The 21,889-nt window shown below is 57.8% G+C and overlaps 1 protein-coding gene across 2 annotated transcripts in view; it reads left to right on the top strand.

The window, feature by feature from the left end:
- The first annotated feature begins 926 nt into the window (after nt 1–926).
- FNDC4 (fibronectin type III domain containing 4) overlaps nt 927–21,889 on the top strand; it is a 459,251-nt gene continuing 438,288 nt past the window's right edge. Inside the window, exon 1 of one of the 2 annotated variants that reach the window (XM_069233567.1) lies at nt 927–2,097. The gene's annotated coding sequence lies outside the window, so the exon portion shown is untranslated. Of the gene's footprint in view, nt 2,565–21,889 lie in introns of both variants that reach the window. The other variant, XM_069233568.1, reaches the window with a different exon arrangement.

Below are 21,889 nucleotides of genomic sequence, written 5' to 3' on the forward strand. Positions count from 1 at the left end.
GTTTATGTGTGAGACTGTGTTCATGTTATTCTGCCTCAGATTGTGTGTTTGTGTGTGTGATGGTGGTTGTGTGATTCTGCCTCAGAATGTTTGTGTGTTTCTGTGTGTGTGTGAATGTGTGTGTGTGTGGGTGTGACTGTACTCATGTGATTCTGCCTCACAATGTGTGTGTCTGTCTGTGTGTGTGTGTGGGTGTGACTGTGTTCATGTGATTCTGCCTCACAGTGTGTGCGTTTGTCTGTGTTTATGTGTGTGTCTGTGTGTAGCTGTGTTCATTTGATTCTGCCTCACAATGTGTTTGTCAGTTTATGTGTGAGACTGTGTTCATGTGATTCCGCCTCAGAATGTGTGTGTGTGTGTTTGTGAGACTGTGTTCATGTGATTCTGCCTCAGAATATTTGTCTGTCTGTGTTTATGTGTGTGTGTGTGTGTGTGCGTGATGGTGGTCATGTGATTCTGCATCAGAATGTGTGTCTGTCTGTGTTTGTGTGTATGTGTGTGTGTGACTGTGTTCATGTGATTCTGCCTCAGAATGTTTGTGTGTTTCTGTGTGTGTGTGTGACTGTGTGTGTGTGTGGGTGTGACTGTGTTCATGTGATTCTGCCTCAGATTGTGTGTTTGTGTGTGTGATGGTGGTCATGTGATCTGCCTCAGAATGTTTGTGTGTGTCTGTGTGTAGCTGTGTTCATTTGATTCTGCCTCACAATGTGTTTGTCTGTTTATGTGTGAGACTGTGTTCATGTGATTCTGCCTCAGAATGTGTGTCTGTCTGTGTTTATGTGTGTGTGTGTGACTGTGTTCATGTGATTTCGCCTCAGATTGTGTGTTTGTGTGTGTGATGGTGGTCATGTGATCTGCCTCGGAATGTTTGTGTGTGTCTGTGTGTGCTCGGAGCACGTGCAGCAGGCACAGACCAGCGCCCCCTCTCTCTCTCTGCTGTGCAGCACTGACTGCGGTGGCGCGCTGTGGGCCCCGCCGCCGCCTCCGAGGCCTGCATCCCTTTAAGAGACATCAGCCCGCCCCCTGCTCCAGCAGGCTGGCTCTCAGTGTCCGCCTGCCTCCTGCTCCCCAGTCATCCTCCTGGCAGTGCCAGCCTCTCCGCTCTCACAGACCACCGCAGGCACATACCTCCTGCCCCCGGCATCTCTGCCTCACAGACCCGCAGCAGCATCCTGTCAGCACCACCACCCTCCTCTCACAGACCGGCAGCAGGTGGCCCCTGGTCCCTCGGCCCCTCCGCCCTCACAGACCCGCAGCAGCATCCTGTCAGCACCACCACCCTCCTCTCACAGACCGGCAGCAGGTGGCCCCTGGTCCCTCGGCCCCTCCGCCCTCACAGACCCGCAGCAGCATCCTGTCAGCACCACCACCCTCCTCTCACAGACCACCGCAGGCACATACCTCCTGCCCCCTCGGCCCCTCCGCCCTCACGGACCTGCAGTGCCTGTCGGCACCACCACCCTCCTCTCACAGACCGGCAGCGGGTGGCCCCTGGTCCCTCGGCCCCTCCGCCCTCACGGACCTGCAGAGCCTGTCGGCACCACCACCCTCCTCTCACAGACCCGCAGCGGGTGGCCCCTGGTCCCTCCGCCCTCACCGACCTGCAGTGCCTGTCGGCTCCGCCTTCCACACACCCGCAGGTGCCTCCGCAGGGAGCTGGTCCATCGGGGACGTTCCTGGAAGCCTGAGGATGCCCAGGACTGACATGCCCAGGACGGCAGATGAGTACCGCACCGCCCAGCGGTAGCGTGCCAGGCTGCATGCCTGGCACAGACTCCTTCCTCGGCCGGGGTAGGATGCAGGTTGGAGAAGACGGCGTGAAATCTGGGGCTGCCCGGCTGGCACCGGGGGACTGTGGGGAGACGAGCTGTGCCAGGTGCCTGCGCCCATCACAAGGCAGAACGGACTGAGGATACCAGGAGTGCCAGGGGGGCGATAAAGAGACGGACACTGGAGCCCGCGGAGGCCTTCGGAGGGCACTGAGGAGCGTACGGTGCCAGGAGGTCGGCACGGAGGCAGGCCTTGGACACAGCGCGCATGGGTCTGAGGGATTCACAAGGCACTAGGGACTGAGGATACCATCAGTGCCAGGGGCAGGTAAGGAGACAAGCAGCGCTAGGGGACTCTAGCAATTACGGGGCACCAGGGACTGAGGGTACGGAAAGTGCAAGGGGGTCTGTAAGGAGATAGATATTAGAAAACTGTGGAAACATAGTGCCAGGTGGTCTGTGGCGCTCACACGGAGGACTGAGGAGACGAACTGTGCCAGGGAGGCCGGGGCCAAGAGAAGCCCGTTGGCTGGAAGGTACAAGACCCCAGAGGGGGCGTCAAGGGGTCCTCAGCGAAGAGCGGGCACTGGGGCCAGAGGAGACCATCTCGACGGGGCCACGAGGGGAGACGGCGCCTCTTGAGGGGTCCACGCTGGGCAGCGCAGGGGTTCTGTGGCAAGGACTCCAGTTCGGGTCTGAAGATGGTACACCCCGACCTGGCCTGAGGATTAAGGACGAAGACAGAGCACCAGGGGGAGAGGAGGACCCCCGCCCACCCCGGAGTGTACAGCGAAGGTGAAGGGCTGGGGAAGCCGCGGGGGCGTGGGAGGTGGAGGGAAGTGGAGCAGAAGGAATGTAGTGACACAGATCAGAGCGGCGCAGAGGGGGCATGGGGCGCTCATCTGGAAACACTGGCGCGTCCGCGTGCCCCCCATGCTGGCGAAGGTGCCAGCGCAGCCTGGCACACAGCCAGGCGAGGGCACAGGAACAGTCTAGGGTAGAACCAGGGGCCTGGCACACGCACTGGCAAGGGCACACAGAGAGCCGTGGGCAGAGCTGAGCCAGGGGCCTTGCACACACAGGCGAGGGCACACGGACAGTCTGGGGTAGAACTAGGGGCCTGGCGCACGCACACACATACACGGGAGGGCACACGGACAGCCTTGGGAAGAGCTGAGCCAGGGGCCTTGCACACACACAGGAGAGGGCTCCCCGACAGTCTAGGGTAGAGCCATGGGCCTGGCACACACACAGGCGAGGGCACACGGACAGCCTTGGGTAGAGCCAGGGGCCCGCCACACACAGGTGAGGGCACGCAGACAGCCTTGAGTAGAGCCAGGGGTTGGCAGGTGAGGGCACGTGGACAGCCTTGGGTAGAGCCAGGGACCCGGCACACACAGGTGAGGGCACGCGGACAGCGTAGAGTCAGGGCCCGGCACACACAGGTGAGGGCCCACAGACAGTCTGGGGTAGAACTAGGGGCCTGGCGCACGCACACACATACACGGGAGGGCACACGGACAGCCTTGGGAAGAGCTGAGCCAGGGGCCTTGCACACACACAGGAGAGGGCTCCCCGACAGTCTAGGGTAGAGCCATGGGCCTGGCACACACACAGGCGAGGGCACACGGACAGCCTTGGGTAGAGCCAGGGGCCCGCCACACACAGGTGAGGGCACGCAGACAGCCTTGAGTAGAGCCAGGGGCTGGCAGGTGAGGGCACGTGGACAGCCTTGGGTAGAGCCAGGGACCCGGCACACACAGGTGAGGGCACGCGGACAGCGTAGAGTCAGGGCCCGGCACACACAGGTGAGGGCCCACAGACAGCCTTGAGTAGAGCCGTGGGCCCGCCACACACAGGTGAGGGCACGCAGACAGCCTTGGGTAGAGCCAGGGGCCGGCAGGTGAGGGCACGTGGACAGCCTTGGGTAGAGCCAGGGACCCGGCACACACAGGTGAGGGCACGCGGACAGCGTAGAGTCAGGGCTTGGCACACACAGGTGAGGGTACGGGGACAGCCTTGGGTAGAGCCAGGGGCCTGGGCCAGGGGCCTGGCACACACAGGTGAGGGCACACAGACAGCCTTGGGTAGAGTCAGGGACCCGGCACACACAGGTGAGGGCACGCGGACAGCCTTGGGTAGAGCCAGGGTCTGGCACACACAGGTGAGGGCACGCGGACAGCCTTGGGTAGAGCCAGGGTCTGGCACACACAGGTGAGAGCCCACGGACAGCCTTGGGTAGAGCCAGGGGCCCGGCACTCACAGGTGAGGGCACGCGGACAGCCTTGGGTAGAGCCATGGACCCAGCACACACAGGTGCTGGCACGCGGACAGTCTTGGGTAGAGTCAGGGGCCAGGCACACACAGCCGAGGGCACGCGGACAGCCTTGGGTAGAGTCAGGGGCCCGGCACACACAGCTGAGGGCACACGGACAGCCTTGGGTAGAGTCAGGGACCCGGCACACACAGGTGAGGGCACATGGACAGCCATGGGTAGAGCCAGGGGCCGGCACACACAGATGAGGGCACGCGGACAGCCTTGGGTAGAGCCAGGGGCCCGCCACACACAGGTGAGGGCACGCAGACAGCCTTGAGTAGAGCCAGGGGTTGGCAGGTGAGGGCACGTGGACAGCCTTGGGTAGAGCCAGGGACCCGGCACACACAGGTGAGGGCACGCGGACAGCGTAGAGTCAGGGCCCGGCACACACAGGTGAGGGCCCACAGACAGTCTGGGGTAGAACTAGGGGCCTGGCGCACGCACACACATACACGGGAGGGCACACGGACAGCCTTGGGAAGAGCTGAGCCAGGGGCCTTGCACACACACAGGAGAGGGCTCCCCGACAGTCTAGGGTAGAGCCATGGGCCTGGCACACACACAGGCGAGGGCACACGGACAGCCTTGGGTAGAGCCAGGGGCCCGCCACACACAGGTGAGGGCACGCAGACAGCCTTGAGTAGAGCCAGGGGCTGGCAGGTGAGGGCACGTGGACAGCCTTGGGTAGAGCCAGGGACCCGGCACACACAGGTGAGGGCACGCGGACAGCGTAGAGTCAGGGCCCGGCACACACAGGTGAGGGCCCACAGACAGCCTTGAGTAGAGCCGTGGGCCCGCCACACACAGGTGAGGGCACGCAGACAGCCTTGGGTAGAGCCAGGGGCCGGCAGGTGAGGGCACGTGGACAGCCTTGGGTAGAGCCAGGGACCCGGCACACACAGGTGAGGGCACGCGGACAGCGTAGAGTCAGGGCTTGGCACACACAGGTGAGGGTACGGGGACAGCCTTGGGTAGAGCCAGGGGCCTGGGCCAGGGGCCTGGCACACACAGGTGAGGGCACACAGACAGCCTTGGGTAGAGTCAGGGACCCGGCACACACAGGTGAGGGCACGCGGACAGCCTTGGGTAGAGCCAGGGTCTGGCACACACAGGTGAGGGCACGCGGACAGCCTTGGGTAGAGCCAGGGTCTGGCACACACAGGTGAGAGCCCACGGACAGCCTTGGGTAGAGCCAGGGGCCCGGCACTCACAGGTGAGGGCACGCGGACAGCCTTGGGTAGAGCCATGGACCCAGCACACACAGGTGCTGGCACGCGGACAGTCTTGGGTAGAGTCAGGGGCCAGGCACACACAGCCGAGGGCACGCGGACAGCCTTGGGTAGAGTCAGGGGCCCGGCACACACAGCTGAGGGCACACGGACAGCCTTGGGTAGAGTCAGGGACCCGGCACACACAGGTGAGGGCACATGGACAGCCATGGGTAGAGCCAGGGGCCGGCACACACAGATGAGGGCACGCGGACAGCCTTGGGTAGAGCCAGGGGCCCGCACACATAGGTGAGGACACGCGGACAGCCTTGGGTAGAGCCAGAGGCCTGGCACTCACAGGTGAGGGCACGCTGACAGCCTTGGGTAGAGCCTGGGGTCTGGAACACACAGGTGAGGGCACGCGGACAGCCTTGGGAAGAATTGGGTGGAGCCATGGGCCCGGCACACACAGGTGAGGGCCCACGGACAGCCATGGGTAGAGCCAGGGACCGGCACACACAGGTGAGGGCACGCGGACAGCCTTGGGTAGAGCCAGGGGCCCGGCACACACAGGTGCTGGCACGCGGACAGTCTTGGGTAGAGCCAGGGGCCTGACACACACAGGTGAGGGCACGCAGACAGCCTTGGGTAGAGCCAGGGGCCCGCACACACAGCTGAGGGCCTGCGGTCAGCCTTGGGTAGAGCCAGGGACCCGGCACACACATGTGAGGGCACGCGGGCAGCCTTGGGTAGAATTGGGTGGTCCATGGGCCCGGCACACACAGGTGAGGGCACGCGGGCAGCCTTGGGTAGAGCCAGGGGCCCGGCACACACAGGTGAGGGCATGCGGACAGCCTTGGGTAGAGTCAGGGGCCCGGCACACACAGGTGAGGGCACACGGACAGCCTTGGGTAGAGCCAGGGGCCGGCACACACAGGTGAGGGCACGCGGACAGCCTTTGGTAGAGCCAGGGGCCCGCACACACAGGTGAGGGCACGCGGACAGCCTTGGGTAGAGCCAGAGGCCCGGCACTCACAGGTGAGGGCACGCTGACAGCCTTGGGTAGAGCCTGGGGTCTGGAACACACAGGTGAGGGCACGCGGACAGCCTTGGGTAGAATTGGGTGGAGCCATGGGCCCGGCACACACAAGTGAGGGCCAACGGACAGCCATGGGTAGAGCCAGGGACCGGCACACACAGGTGAGGGCGCGCGGACAGCCTTGGGTAGAGCCAGGGGCCCGGCACACACAGGTGCTGGCACGCGGACAGTCTTGGGTAGAGTCAGGGGCCTGACACACACAGGTGAGGGCACGAGGACAGCCTTGGGTTGAGCCAGGGGCCCGCATACACAGCTGAGGGCCCGCGGGCAGCATTGGGTAGAGCCAGGGACCCGGCACACACATGTAAGGTCACGCGGGCAGCCTTGGGTAGAATTGGGTGGGCCATGGGCCCGGCACACACAGGTGAGGGCACGCGGGCAGCCTTGGGTAGAGCCAGGGTATGGCACACACAGGTGAGGGCACGCGGACAGCCTTGGGTAGAGCCAGGGGCCAGGCACACACAGGTGAGGGCACGCGGACAGTCTTGGGTAGAGTCAGGGGCCCGGCACACACAGGCGAGGGCACGCGGACAGCCTTGGGCAGAGCCAAGGGCCGGCACACACATAGGTGAGGGCACGCGGACAGCCTTGGGTAGAGCCAAGGGCCGGCACACACATAGGTGAGGGCACGCGGACAGCCTTGGGTAGAGCCAGGGGCCCGGCACACACAGGTGAGGGCACGTCGACAGCCTTGGGAAGAGCCAAGGGCCGGCACACACATAGGTGAGGGCACGCGGATAGCCTTGGGTAAAGCCAAGGGCCGGCACACACAGGTGAGGGCACGCGGACAGCCTTGGGTAGAGCCAGGGGCCTGGCACACACACAGGCGAGGGCACACAGACAGCCTTGGGTAGAGCCAGGGGCCCGCCACACACAGGTGAGGGCACGCAGACAGCCTTGAGTAGCCCAGGGGCTGGCAGGTGAGGGCACGTGGACAGCCTTGGGTAGAGCCAGGGACCCGGCACACACAGGTGAGGGCACGCGGACAGCGTAGAGTCAGGGCCCGGCACACACAGGTGAGGGCCCACAGACAGCCTTGAGTAGAGCCAGGGGCCCGCCACACACAGGTGAGGGCACACAGACAGCCTTGGGTAGAGCCAGGGGCCGGCAGGTGAGGGCACGTGGACAGCCTTGGGTAGAGCCAGGAACCCGGCACACACAGGTGAGGGCACGCGGACAGCGTAGAGTCAGGGCCTGGCACACACAGGTGAGGGCACGGGGACAGCCTTGGGTAGAGCCAGGGGCCTGGGCCAGGGGCCTGGCACACACAGGTGAGGGCACACAGACAGCCTTGGGTAGAGTCAGGGACCCGGCACACACAGGTGAGGGCACGCGGACAGCCTTGGGTAGAGCCAGGGTCTGGCACACACAGGTGAGGGCACGCGGACAGCCTTGGGTAGAGCCAGGGTCTGGCACACACACGTGAGAGCCCACAGACAGCCTTGGGTAGAGCCAGGGGCCCGGCACACACAGGTGAGGGCATGCGGACAGCCTTGGGTAGAGTCAGGGGCCCGGCACACACAGCTGAGGGCACACGGACAGCCTTGGGTAGAGTCAGGGACCCGGCACACACAGGTGAGGGCACATGGACAGCCATGGGTAGAGCCAGGGGCCGGCACACACAGGTGAGGGCACGCGGACAGCCTTGGGTAGAGCCAGGGGCCCGCACACACAGGTGAGGAGACGCGGACAGCCTTGGGTAGAGCCAGAGGCCCGGCACTCACAGGTGAGGGCACGCTGACAGCCTTGGGTAGAGCCTGGGGTCTGGAACACAGGTGAGGGCACGCGGACAGCCTTGGGAAGAATTGGGTGGAGCCATGGGCCCGGCACACACAGGTGAGGGCCCACGGACAGCCATGGGTAGAGCCAGGGACCGGCACACAAAGGTGAGGGCACGCGGACAGCCTTGGGTAGAGCCAGGGGCCCGGCACACACAGGTGCTGGCACACGGACAGTCTTGGGTAGAGCCAGGGGCCTGACACACACAGGTGAGGGCACGCAGACAGCCTTGGGTAGAGCCAGGGGCCCGCACACACAGCTGAGGGCCTGCGGGCAGCCTTGGGTAGAGCCAGGGACCCGGCACACACATGTGAGGGCAAGCGGGCAGCCTTGGGTAGAATTGGGTGGTCCATGGGCCCGGCACACACAGGTGACGGCACGCGGGCAGCCTTGGGTAGAGCCAGGGGCCCGGCACACACAGGTGAGGGCATGCGGACAGCCTTGGGTAGAGTCAGGGGCCCGGCACACACAGGTGAGGGCACACGGACAGCCTTGGGTAGAGCCAGGGGCCGGCACACACAGGTGAGGGCACGCGGACAGCCTTGGGTAGAGCCAGAGGCCCGGCACTCACAGGTGAGGGCACGCTGACAGCCTTGGGTAGAGCCTGGGGTCTGGAACACACAGGTGAGGGCACGTGGACAGCCTTGGGTAGAATTGGGTGGAGCCATGGGCCCGGCACACACAAGTGAGGGCCAACGGACAGCCATGGGTAGAGCCAGGGACCGGCACACACAGGTGAGGACACGCGGACAGCCTTGGGTAGAGCCAGGGGCCCGGCACACACAGGTGCTGGCACACGGACAGTCTTGGGTAGAGCCAGGGGCCTGACACACACAGGTGAGGGCACGCGGACAGCCTTGGGTAGAGCCAGGTGCCCGCACACACAGCTGAGGGCCCGCGGGCAGCCTTGGGTAGAGCCAGGGACCCGGCACACACATGTGAGGGCACGCGGGCAGCCTTGGCTAGAATTGGGTGGGCCATGGGCCCGGCACACACAGGTGAGGGCACGCGGGCAGCTTTGGGTAGAGCCAGGGTCTGGCACACACAGGTGAGGGCACGCGGACAGCCTTGGGTAGAGCCAGGGGCCAGGCACACACAGGTGAGGGCACGCGGACAGTCTTGGGTAGAGTCAGGGGCCCGAAACACACAGGCGAGGGCACGCGGACAGCCTTGGGCAGAGCCAAGGGCCGGCACACACATAGGTGAGGGCACGCGCACAGCCTTGGGTAGAGCCAAGGGCCGGCACACACATAGGTGAGGGCACGCGGACAGCCTTGGGTAGAGCCAGGGGCCCGGCACACACAGGTGAGGGCACGTGGACAGCCTTGGGAAGAGCCAAGGGCCGGCACACACATAGGTGAGGGCACGCGGATAGCCTTGGGTAAAGCCAAGGGCCGGCACACACAGGTGAGGGCACGCAGACAGCCTTGGGTAGAGCCAGGGGCCCGGCACACACAGGTGACGGCCCTCGGACAGCCATGGGTAGAGCCAGGGACCGGCACACACAGGTGAGGGCACGCGGACAGCCTTGGGTAGAGCCAGGGGCCCAGCACACACAGGTGCTGGCACGCAGACAGCCTTGGGTAGAGTCAGGGGCCCGGCACACAGAGGTAAGGGCACACGGACAGCCTTGGGTAGAGTCAGGGGCCCGGCACACACAGGTGAGGGCACACGGACAGCCTTGGGTAGAGCCAGGGGCCGGCACACACAGGTGAGGGCACACGGACAGCCTTGGGTAGAGCCAGGGGCCCGCACACACAGGTGAGGGCACGCGGACAGCCTTGGGTAGAGCCAGAGGCCCGGCACTCACAGGTGAGGGCACGCTGACAGCCTTGGGTAGAGCCTGGGGTCTAGAACACACAGGTGAGGGCACGCGGACAGCCTTGGGTAGAATTGGGTGGAGCCATGGGCCCGGCACTCACAGGTGAGGGCCCACGGACAGCCATGGGTAGAGCCAGGGACCGGCACACACAGGTGAGGGCACGCGGACAGCCTTGGGTAGAGCCAGGGGCCCGGCACACACAGGTGCTGGCACGCGGACAGCCTTGGGTAGAGCCAGGGGCCTGGCACACACAGGTGCTGGCACGCGGACAGTCTTGGGTAGAGCCAGGGGCCCGCACACACAGCTGTGGGCCCGTGGGCAGCCTTGGGTAGAGCCAGGGACCCGGCACACACATGTGAGGGTACGCGGGCAGCCTTGGGTAGAATTGGGCGGTCCATGGGCCCGGCACACACAGGTGAGGGCACGCGGGCAGCCTTGGGTAGAGCCAAGGGCCGGCACACACATAGGTGAGGGCACGCGGACAGCCTTGGGTAGAGCCAAGGGCCGGCACACACAGGTGAGGGCACGCGGACAGCCTTGGGTAGAGCCAGGGGCCCGGCATACACAGGTGAGGGCCCACGGACAGCCATGGGTAGAGCCAGGGGACCGGCACACACAGGTGAGGGCACGCGGCAGCCTTGGGTAGAGCCAGGGGCCCGGCACACACTTAGGTGAGGGCACGCGGACAGCCTTGGGTAGAGCCAAGGGCTGGCACACACATAGGTGAGGGCCCACAGACAGCCATGGGTAGAGCCAGGGACCGGCACACACAGGTGAGGGCACGCGGACAGCCTTGGGTAGAGCCAGGGGCCCGGCACACACAGGTGCTGGCACGCGGAAAGTCTTGGGTAGAGCCAGGGGCCCGGCACACACAGGTGAGGGCACGCGGACAGCCTTGGGTAGAGGCAGGGGCCCGGCACTCACAGGTGAGGGCACGCGGACAGCCTTGGGTAGAGCCAGGGTCTGGCACACACAGGTGAGGGCACGCGGACAGCGTAGAGCCAGGGGCCCGGCACTCACAGGTGAGGGCACGCGGACAGCCTTGGGTAGAGCCAGGGGTCCGGCACACACAGGTGAGGGCACGCGGACAGCCTTAGGTAGAGCCAGGGGCCGGCACACACAGGTGAGGGCAGACGGACAGCCTTGGGTAGAGCCAGGGGCCGGCACACACAGGTGAGGGCACACGGACAGCCTTGGGTAGAGCCAGGGGCCGGAACACACAGGTGAGGGCACACGGACAGCCTTGGGTAGAGGCAGGGGTCCGGCACACACAGGTGAGGGCACACGGACAGCCTTGGGTAGAGGCAGGGGTCTGGCACACACAGGTGAGGGCACGCTGACAGCCTTGGGTAGAGCCAGGGTCTGGCACACACAGGTGAGGGCACGCGGACAGCGTAGAGCCAGGGGCCCGGCACACACAGGTGAGGGCACGCGGACAGCGTAGAGCCAGGAGCCCGGCACTCACAGGTGAGGGCACGCGGACAGCCTTGGGTAGAGCCAGGGGCCGGCACACACAGGTGAGGGCACACGGACAGCCTTGGGTAGAGCCAGGGGCCGGCACACAGAGGTGAGGGCACACGGACAGCCTTGGGTAGAGCCAGGGGCCCGGCACACACAGGTGAGGGCACACGGACAGCCTTGGGTAGAGCCAGGGGCCGGCACACACAGGTGAGGGCACACGGACAGCCTTGGGTAGAGCCAGGGGCCGGCACACACAGCCGAGGGCACGCGGACAGCCTTGGGTAGAGTCAGGGGCCGGCACACACAGGTGAGGGCACGCGGACAGCCTTGGGTAGAGCCAGGGGCCGGCACACACAGGTGAGGGCACACGGACAGCCTTGGGTAGAGCCAGGGGCCGGCACACAGAGGTGAGGGCACACGGACAGCCTTGGGTAGAGCCAGGGGCCGGCACACAGAGGTGAGGGCACACGGACAGCCTTGGGTGGAGCCAGGGGCCCGCAACACACAGGTGAGGGCACACGGACAGCCTTGGGTAGAGCCAGGGTCTGGCACTCACAGGTGAGGGCACGCGGACAGCCTTGGGTAGAATTGGGTGGAGCCATGGGCCCGGCACTCACAGGTGAGGGCCCACGGACAGCCATGGGTAGAGCCAGGGACCGGCACACACAGGTGAGGGCACACGGACAGCCTTGGGTAGAGCCAGGGGCCGGCACACAGAGGTGAGGGCACACGGACAGCCTTGGGTGGAGCCAGGGGCCCGCAACACACAGGTGAGGGCACACGGACAGCCTTGGGTAGAGCCAGGGGCCGGCACACAGAGGTGAGGGCACACGGACAGCCTTGGGTGGAGCCAGGGGCCCGCAACACACAGGTGAGGGCACACGGACAGCCTTGGGTAGAGCCAGGGGCCCGGCACACACAGGTGAGGGCACACGGACAGCCTTGGGTAGAGCCAGGGGCCCGGCACACACAGGTGAGGGCACACGGACAGCCTTGGGTAGAGCCAGGGGCCGGCACTCACAGGTGAGGGCACGCGGACAGCCTTGGGTAGAGCCAGGTACCCGGGTTGCCCATAAGCGGGAATGCAGGAGCAGAACCATCAAAATACGTAAATCAGACAGGAAATGTAATTAAAAAATTACGATAAACACTTTTAAAATGTCCCTTTTTCACACTTAGGTGCAAACTTTGATATCACTGAATTGAATGATATTTTTGAATATAGTATTTTTTAACATTCCAGAGTACCCCCTATGCCCTGGCACTCCTGCCAGGAGTGTCCCGGAATGTGCCAGGCTGCAATGTTCTCTATTTATAAAGCCCACATTGTGATTGCATGTGAAGGGAGATTATTTCCTACTAACCCTGTACAAGTGAGGTTTTAGGAGAGGCGTTCCATCCAGCTGGATGTTATAGAAATGATCACAGTGAAGTAAAGCGATGGGCCGAGGATCACACAAATTGGTCAAATGGGGACGAAGGGATCTGAGTCCAGGACTGCACGTTGCATGGTCTCTGCACAGTTGTTCAAATAATGTTAGTACATTCCGTGCAATAAATACACTTATCAGGTCGTAAACAGACATACATGTAGGTGTGTGTGGTCATGAGATTAACAGGTTTGCTTTCCTGTTTGGAACGTTTCCTCAGGCACTGAAGGTCAAACAGAGTCACAGCACATGCTGCTGACTTCCCTGGCTCAACAGAAGGACCCCAATAAATGAATCAAGGAACCAGAGGTGTCCGACCCCCCACAGAGTCTGCCCCTCAAGGTTCAGTGTGGGGATGTGCAACATGGCTTCAGACAAACGTGCTCGGTTTGCCACTGTTTAACCCTCAGTTCCCACCTCAAACTCTTGGGGGAGAGGGGAATATTGTCCCCTTGTTTCCCCCGCCCCACTCTAAAATCTAGGCGGATCAACCCCCTTGTCGCACACGGGTCCTACACACACATCAGTTGGGAGCACGGGGGGTGGGGAGAGTGGTACCACTGGGTGCGCCATAGATGTGTTGGTGTCTGCGGTATTACGGACAGAGGTGGCATAACGTGCGTAATTTCAGATAGCAAAATGCTGGAAAATTACGGAAAATTTTATAAAATTACGCGTAATTGTGCAAACCGCATCTTGCACTGAAAACATTGCACAGTCAGTTCGGGTAAAAAGTCAACTGAAAAATGTAATTTTGAGATGATTTCCAGTTGCTGACATTCAAAGCAGCACTACTCCTATTTGCATTTGCAGGTTTGCGTTTAAAAATTACCCGAACGATCCACTCGGGTAAAAAATCTCCCTGAAATGTTTGCTGACCACCCACATTAAAGAAACTGCCACTTCGAAACACTGCCGTTCGCCTTCAAATGTATAGTTTAACATTCAAAAATTAACGGAATGGTACATCTCTTGTTAAAAATTCTCCCCGGAATTATTGGACGCAGAGTAAAGGTGTAATCTCCGTCATTTCACACAGATTGTGTTATATGAAATTACCAAAATTACTCCAATTACTTCCACATGGTCAAAGTTTTGCCTAGGCCTAGTTACAGTTACCGCGAGTAACATCATGGGCAGATACTCTGTGTGTTAGTTATGTACCCTATGAAATGGACAGCAAATATGTGGTGTTACCACAGGGTAAAACACAGGCAGATAATCTGTGATCACAGACTAGGGCATGGACAGATAATATGGGGTGTTAGTTACACTGCCTAGGAAATGGACAGATAACCTGCATTGTTACCATAGGATAAAACATGGGCAGATAATCTATGGTGTTACCACATAGTAGGGCATGGAGAGATAATCTGTGGTGTTATTACAGGATAAAACACAGCCAGATAATCTATGATGGTATCACAGACTGGGGCATGGACAGATAATCTGCAGTGTTAGTTACATAATCTAGGAAATGAACAGATAATCTGTGGCGTTACCATAGGATAAAACATGGGCAGATAATCTATGGTGTTACCACATAGTAGGGCGTGGAGAGATAATCTGTGGTGTGACTACAGGATAAAACACAGCCAGATAATCTATGATGTTATCACAGTCTAGGGCATGGACAGATAATCTGTGGTGTTACTACAGGATAAAACATGGTCAAATAATCTATGGTGTTACCACAAGGTAAAACACAGGCAGCTAATCTATGATGTTATCACAGTTTAGGACATTGACAGATAATCTGCAGTGTTAGTTACATAATCTAGGAAATTAACAGATAATCTATGGTGTTATCACAGGGTAAAACACAGACAGATAATCTGTGGTGTTATCACAGGCTACGACATGGACAGATAATCTGTGGTGCTAGTTAACACAGACTAGGACATGGGCTCATAGTCTGTGGTGCTACCACCAGTTAAGGCATTTGTACACGGTATGGGATGTTACCACAGTCATGGCAAGGACACAAGAGAGGGACCATGTGACTTTACCACAGGGTGGGACATGGGCTCTGTGGGGTGTCTCTGCTGACACATGCATGCGCACACGTGGTTTGTATTGGTGCCACAGGCTAGGACAGGAACAGGCGAGCCTATGGTGTTGTTACAAACTGGGACAGGGTCTGTAAGGGAAACACAGGGAGAGGGTCCGACGCACAGGGTATGGTGTGACTACAGGCTGGCACCTGGGCACAAGTGTGTGTGTGTGCTGCTGTTACCACAGCCTGGGGCACGGGCGCAGAGTGAGGAGGCACAGCTGGAACCCATGTTGTGTTATGTTTATGTTACATTATGTTATGTTAGAATATGTTGCTTTCATGGTATGGTGTAATATGGTATGGTACACTAGGTTGTGGCATCCTTTTATGTTATGCTATGGTGTGGTATTTTACAATTTTATGTTGTCTTATTTTATGGTATGGGGTGGGATGGTATGAGACGGTATGAGATGGGATGGTACAATAGCTTGTGGCATATTTTTTATGGTGTGGTATTTTACAGTTTTAGGTTATTTTATGGTATGGTATTGTATGGTGTGGTGTGGGATGGTATGAGATGGGATGGGATGGTATGAGACGGTATGGGATGATACACTAGGTTTTGGTATATTTTCTATGGTGTGGTATTTTACAGTTTTATGTTATTTTATGGTATGGTATTGTATGGTGTGGTATGGGATGGGATGGTATGAGATGGGATGGAATGGGATGGTACACTAGGTTGTGGTATATTTTCTATGGTGTGGTATTTTACAGTTCTAAGTTATTTTATGGTATGGTATTGTGTGGTGTGGGATGGGATGGGATGGGATGGTATGATACTGTACGGGAAGGGATGGTACACTAGGTTGTGGTATATTTTCTGTGGTGTGGTATCTTACAGTGTTATGTTATTTTATGGTATGGTATTGTATGGTGTGGGATGGGATGGTATGAGATGGGATGGGATGGGATGAGATGGGATGGTATGAGACGCTATGGGATGGTACACTAGGTTGTGGTGTATTTTCTATGGTGTAGTATCTTACAGTTTTATGTTATTTTATGGTATGGTATTGTATGGTGTGGGATGGTATGGGATGGTATGAGACGCTATGGGATGGTACACTAGGTTGTGGTGTATTTTCTATGGTGTAGTATCTTACAGTTTTATGTTATTTTATGGTATGGTATTGTATGGTGTGGGATGGGATGGTATGAGACGGTATGGGATGGGATGATACACTAGGTTGTGGTGTATTTTCTATGGTGTGGTATCTTACAGTTTTATGTTATTTTATGGTATGGTATTGTATGGTGTGGTGTGGGATGGGATGATATGAGACGGTATGGGATGGTATGAGACGGTATGGGATGGGTTGGTACACTAGGTTGTGGTATATTTTCTATGGTGTGGTATCTTACAGTTCTAAGTTATTTTATGGTATGGTATTGTATGGTGTGGTGTGGGATGGGATGGGCGAGTATGGAATGGGATGGGATGGTACACTAGGTTGTGGTGTATTTTCTATGGTGTGGTATCTTACAGTTTTGTGTTATTTTATGGTATGGTATTGTATGGTGTGGTGTGGGATGGGATGAGTCAGTATAGGATGGGATGATACACTAGGTTGTGGTGTATTTTTTATGGTGTAGTATCTCACAGTTTTGTGTTATTTTATGGTATGCTACATTCTGAGATTTGACAATTGTATGTTGTTGTATGATGTGGTATGTCATGTATAGTGCTCCGACGTACGGGGCACATGCTGCCTTCGGTGCAGTGCCATTAAGGGGCTCTGCATTCCTGCAAACGGACCCGGACAGGGGAGTGGGCCTTCTGCTGCTGACGTCACCGCGTCCACTGCGTGTCCTCCGTGCAGTGCACACTGCAGCCGTCTTACAGTGACCAGTGCCCGCAGTGTGGGGGTCCCCTTGTCTAGGACGGCGTGTGGGAGGTCCTCCGTGCAGCACAAACTATTAAAACAGGTGCGAGGAGATCGGGGAATGTGGGGACACCGGGGAGAGGGGGCATCACTCTCTGTGTGTGCAGTGCAGTGTGGGGGACATTGGGGTGGGGAGACCAGGCGCTGCTGCTAGACACTGTACAGTGTGATGAGACCAGGCGCTGCTGCTAGGCACTGTACAGTGTGATGAGACCAGGCGCTGCTGCTAGACATTGTATAGTGTGGAGGGTCCAGGTGCTGCTGGTAGACACCGTACAGTGTAGAGATCAGGCGCTGCTGCTAGGCACTGTACAGTGTGATGAGACCAGGCGCTGCTGCTAGGCACTGTACAGCGTGATGAGACCAGGCGCTGCTGCTAGACACTGTACAGTGTGGAGGGTCCAGGCGCTGCTGCTAGACACTGTACAGTGTGATGAGATCAGGCGCTGCTGCTACGCACTGTACAGTGTGATGAGACCAGGCGCTGCAGCTAGACATTGTATAGTGTGGAGGGTCCAGGTGCTGCTGGTAGACACCGTACAGTGTAGAGATCAGGCGCTGCTGCTAGGCACTGTACAGTGTGGAGGGTCCAGGCGCTGCTGCTAGACACTGTACAGTGTGATGAGATCAGGCGCTGATGCTAGACACTGTACAGTGTGATGAGACCAGGCGCTGCAGCTAGACATTGTATAGTGTGGAGGGTCCAGGTGCTGCTGGTAGACACCGTACAGTGTAGAGATCAGGCGCTGCTGCTAGGCACTGTACAGTGTGATGAGATCAGGCGCTGCTGCTAGGCACTGTACAGTGTGATGAGATCAGGCGCTGATGCTAGACACTGTTAAGTGTGATGAGACCAGGCGCTGCAGCTAGACATTGTATAGTGTGGAGGGTCCAGGTGCTGCTGGTAGACACCGTGCAGTGTGATGAGATCAGGCGCTGCTGCTAGGCACTGTACAGTGTGATGAGATCAGGCGCTGCTGCTAGGCACTGTACAGTGTGATGAGATCAGGCGCTGATGCTAGACACTGTTAAGTGTGATGAGACCAGGCGCTGCTGCTAGACATTGTATAGTGTGGAGGATCCAGGTGCTGCTGGTAGACACCGTACAGTGTAGAGATCAGGCGCTGCTGCTAGGCACTGTACAGTGTGGAGGGTCCAGGCGCTGCTGCTAGACACTGTACAGTGTGATGAGATCAAGCGCTGCTGCTACGCACTGTACAGTGTGATGAGACCAGGCGCTGCTGCTAGACATTGTATAGTGTGGAGGGTCCAGGTGCTGCTGGTAGACACCGTACAGTGTAGAGATCAGGCGCTGCTGCTAGGCACTGTACAGTGTGATGAGACCAGGCGCTGCTGCTAGACACTGTACAGTGTGGAGGGTCCAGGCGCTACTGCTAGACACTGTACAGTGTGATAGGATCAGGCGCTGCTGCTAGGCACTGTACAGTGTGATGAGACCAGGCGCTGCTGCTAGACACTGTACAGCGTGAGATCAGGCGCTGCTGCTAGGCACTGTACAGTGTGTAGTGTCCAGGCAGTGCTGCTAGACAAAGTGCAGTGCATTGAGATCAGGCACTGGTACTAAGCATTGTGGAGTGTCATGAGTTTGGGCACTGATGCCAGAGTGTTGACAATTACTGCCGTGAGATAGGGTACCACTGCTAAAGATGGTGCAGTTCAAGCAGTGTGATGAGTTTAGGCACTACTCTTAGACACTCTATAGTGTCTCAGGATTAGGCACTGATGCTAGATACCAGGCAGTGTGGCGAGGTTGGACACTGCCACTGAGCTCAGACACTGCTGCCAGGCACAATGCAGTGCAGTGATTTGGGGCACCGAAGAGTGGGGTGAGTATAGACACAATTGCTAAGCACTGTACAGTCTAGTGCATTTGGTCACTGAACAGTGACCAGAGGTCGGGCCCTGCCACAACACTTTACACTGTGGTGAGTTTGGATGGACACTGTGTTGGAAATTGGGTTACTAGTTGAGGGGGGTGAAACCCTACTCAAGCAAGAGCCACAATACTAGCCAGGATGATACACAAGCAAATCCCAAATTAACCTGTGCACAACACAGAGGCAATGTGTGAAGTATTTATGCAGACTTCAAAACGCAACACAAGAAAAATCCCACACCAATTTACAAAAATGCAGTAACATTTAATATATTATGTGAGATCAGAACAACAAAAATCTAATCAGTAGAACCGGAGCTATGCAATTTAAAGACTTAAGTAAAAATAGTGCCTAGAGGCACAAAGCACCAACTGTGGGTATCTGGTTACAGCGGACTGGGAAAAAGTCACAAGTTCAGGCTGACCGCGATGGAGTGAGGGCTAGATACAGGGACCAACTAAGGCCCACTGAACCCAGTACCTTAAATCCTGGTTGCAGAGCGTTGCCATATCCCACATCGAGGATGCATCAAGCAGCAACGGTTCCAAGAAATGGTAAAGCTGTGATGCGAAGTTTGATGTCCTCATTGAGGATGTCGTCTACTAGGGGTTTAGGATGTGAAGTCCTGCGTTGAAGATGCGTTGCACACCGGCGCTTCCATAGAAGTTGCGGGGCTTCGATAGGGAGACTTGTGTTGTCATCAAGGATGCCATTGACGAGAGGCTTGCATTGCGAAGGCCTGCATCTAGGATGCATCTTGCAGTAGCAGTTCTCAGGAGACTGCGAGCTGCGATACGAGGTCCGGTGCCAGGGATGTCTCACGCTGCAGCAGTTTCGTAGTGGAGCTGCGAGGAGATGCATCACACTGCGTCTGTTCCAACCACGGCTGGACTGGCAGAGCACTTTCAGACCGAATTCCGAGGGTCTAGGAATGGGGTGCCACCACTGGGGGGGACAAGACTCACAGCAGTCTGTGTCCAGGTGCTGGGTTCAAGGTGGTTGGAGCCTTGTCTGACCCTGAGTCTCAGATCAAGAAGCCAGCCCACTAGCCCTGGGAGTCACTCTGGTGGTCCTGGGATCAAGATGCAGGTTCAGTCATGCCACTCACGCACCAGGGTGACAAAGTAGCCGGTCCCCTGCAGAGTAGCACAGCAGTCCTTCTGTAGTAGCTACAGGTCCAGGGGTGTACTGAAGAGTTGGGTTTCTGGGTCCATTATTTAAACCTGGTGCCCACTTTGATGTAGGAGAAGGGTCTGGAGGTTTCCACCCCCAGAGGTATTTGGAAATTTCTGCCTCCCTGCCCTGTGTGCAGCTTGGATGGGATCACAAACGACTAGCGGCAAATCTTTTGTGAGTGCTCAGAAAGAGCCTTTGCGATGTGCAAGTGCGGTGTGTGACAGCTCCTCCCCCTCACCAAGTCAGAGATGGCCCATCCTGCCAACACCTATTCTCTTCTGTCTCACTGTCTGGGAATAATGCACACACACCTGCCAGCTGCACCCAGTCATGTGACCCAGGATACAGGCACCAAATGGTTAGGACAAGAAAATTCCAACTTTCTAAAAGTGGCATTTTCATGATAGTGGCTTAAAATCTGACTTCACCATCAAAGAGGGGTTTAAATTACAATTGTTTAAACACCAATTGAAAGTTTGCACTTATTAAATTTATTAAGGTAACCCGGTGTTATCCTTTAGGAGAGACAGGTCTTGCAGCAGTGCAAAACAAGAAGTGTTTTTCACTACCAGGACATGTACAAATTAAAGGTACATGTACAACTTTTTAAATACCCTCTACCCTGCTGTATGGAAGAATTAGGGCCTAACCTAGAGGTGACTTATCTGTATTTGAGAAGAAGGTGTGGTGCTGGCAAAAGGTTTATTTTGCCAGGTTGAAATGGCAGTTAAAAACTGCACACACAGGCTGCAGTGACATGAGATGTGTTTAAAAGTCTACTCAAGTGGGTGGCGCAGTCAGTGCTGCAGGCCACTAGTAGCATTTAATTTACAGGCCCTGGGCACATATAGTGCACTTTACTAGGGACATATAAGTAAATTAAATGTGCAAATTGTGTGTAAATGAATTTCACCATATTTAAAGGCAAGAGCACAAGCACTTTAGCACAGGTAAGAAGTGGTAATGGGTACAGAGTGCCAAGGCCAACAAAAATGAGATCAGAAAAAAATGGAGGAGTGAAGCAAAACGTTTGAGGGCAGACCACCCTAAGGCTGACAGGCCTAACACACTGTATAATATGAGTTTGGATAGGCACCGTACAACGTAGTGAGTTCAGACTCTGAACAGTGCAGAAAGTTCAGGCACTACTGTCAGACACTGTACAGTGTGGGACATTAGGCCATGCTGTCAGACACTGCAGTGTGATGAGCTCGGGCACTGCTGCGAGGCACTGTGCAATGTGATGAGTTCAGGTACTGCTGCGCGGCACTGTGCAGTGTGATGAGTTCGGGCACTGCTGCGAGGCACTGTGCAGTGTGATGAGTTCGGGCACTGCTGCGAGGCACTGTTTAGTGTGATGAATTCGAGCACTGCTGCGAGACACTGTGCAGTGTAATGAGTTCAGGCACTGCTGTGCGGCACTGTGCAATGTGATGAGTTCGGGCACTGCTGCGCGGCACTGTTTAGTGTGATGAATTTGAGCACTGCTGCGAGGTACTGTTTAGTGTGATGAATTCGAGCACTGCTGCGAGACACTGTGCAGTGTGATGAGTTTGGGCACTGCTGCGCTGCACTGTGCAGTGTGATGAGTTCAGGCACTGCTGTGCGGCACTGTGCAATGTGATGAGTTTGGGCACTGCTGTGAGACACTGTGCAATGTGATGAGTTCAGGCACTGCCTCGTGGCACCGAGCAGTGTGATGAGTTCGGGCACTGCTGTGAGGCACTGTGCAATGTGATTAATTCAGGCACTGCTGCGCTACACTGTGCAGTGTGATGAGTTCGGGCACTGCTGCGAGGCACTGTGCAGTGTGATGAGTTCAGGCACTGCCTCGCGGCACTATGCAGTGCGATGAGTTTGGGCACTGCTGCGAGGCACTGTGCAGTGTGATGAGTTCGGGCACTGCCTCGCGGCACTGTGCACTGTGATGAGTTCGGGCACTGCCTTGCGGCACTCTGCACTGTGATGAGTTCGGGCACTGTTGCGAG

The sequence above is a fragment of the Pleurodeles waltl genome, chromosome 5 (assembly GCF_031143425.1).
Source record: "Pleurodeles waltl isolate 20211129_DDA chromosome 5, aPleWal1.hap1.20221129, whole genome shotgun sequence".
Taxonomy (NCBI): domain Eukaryota; kingdom Metazoa; phylum Chordata; class Amphibia; order Caudata; family Salamandridae; genus Pleurodeles; species Pleurodeles waltl.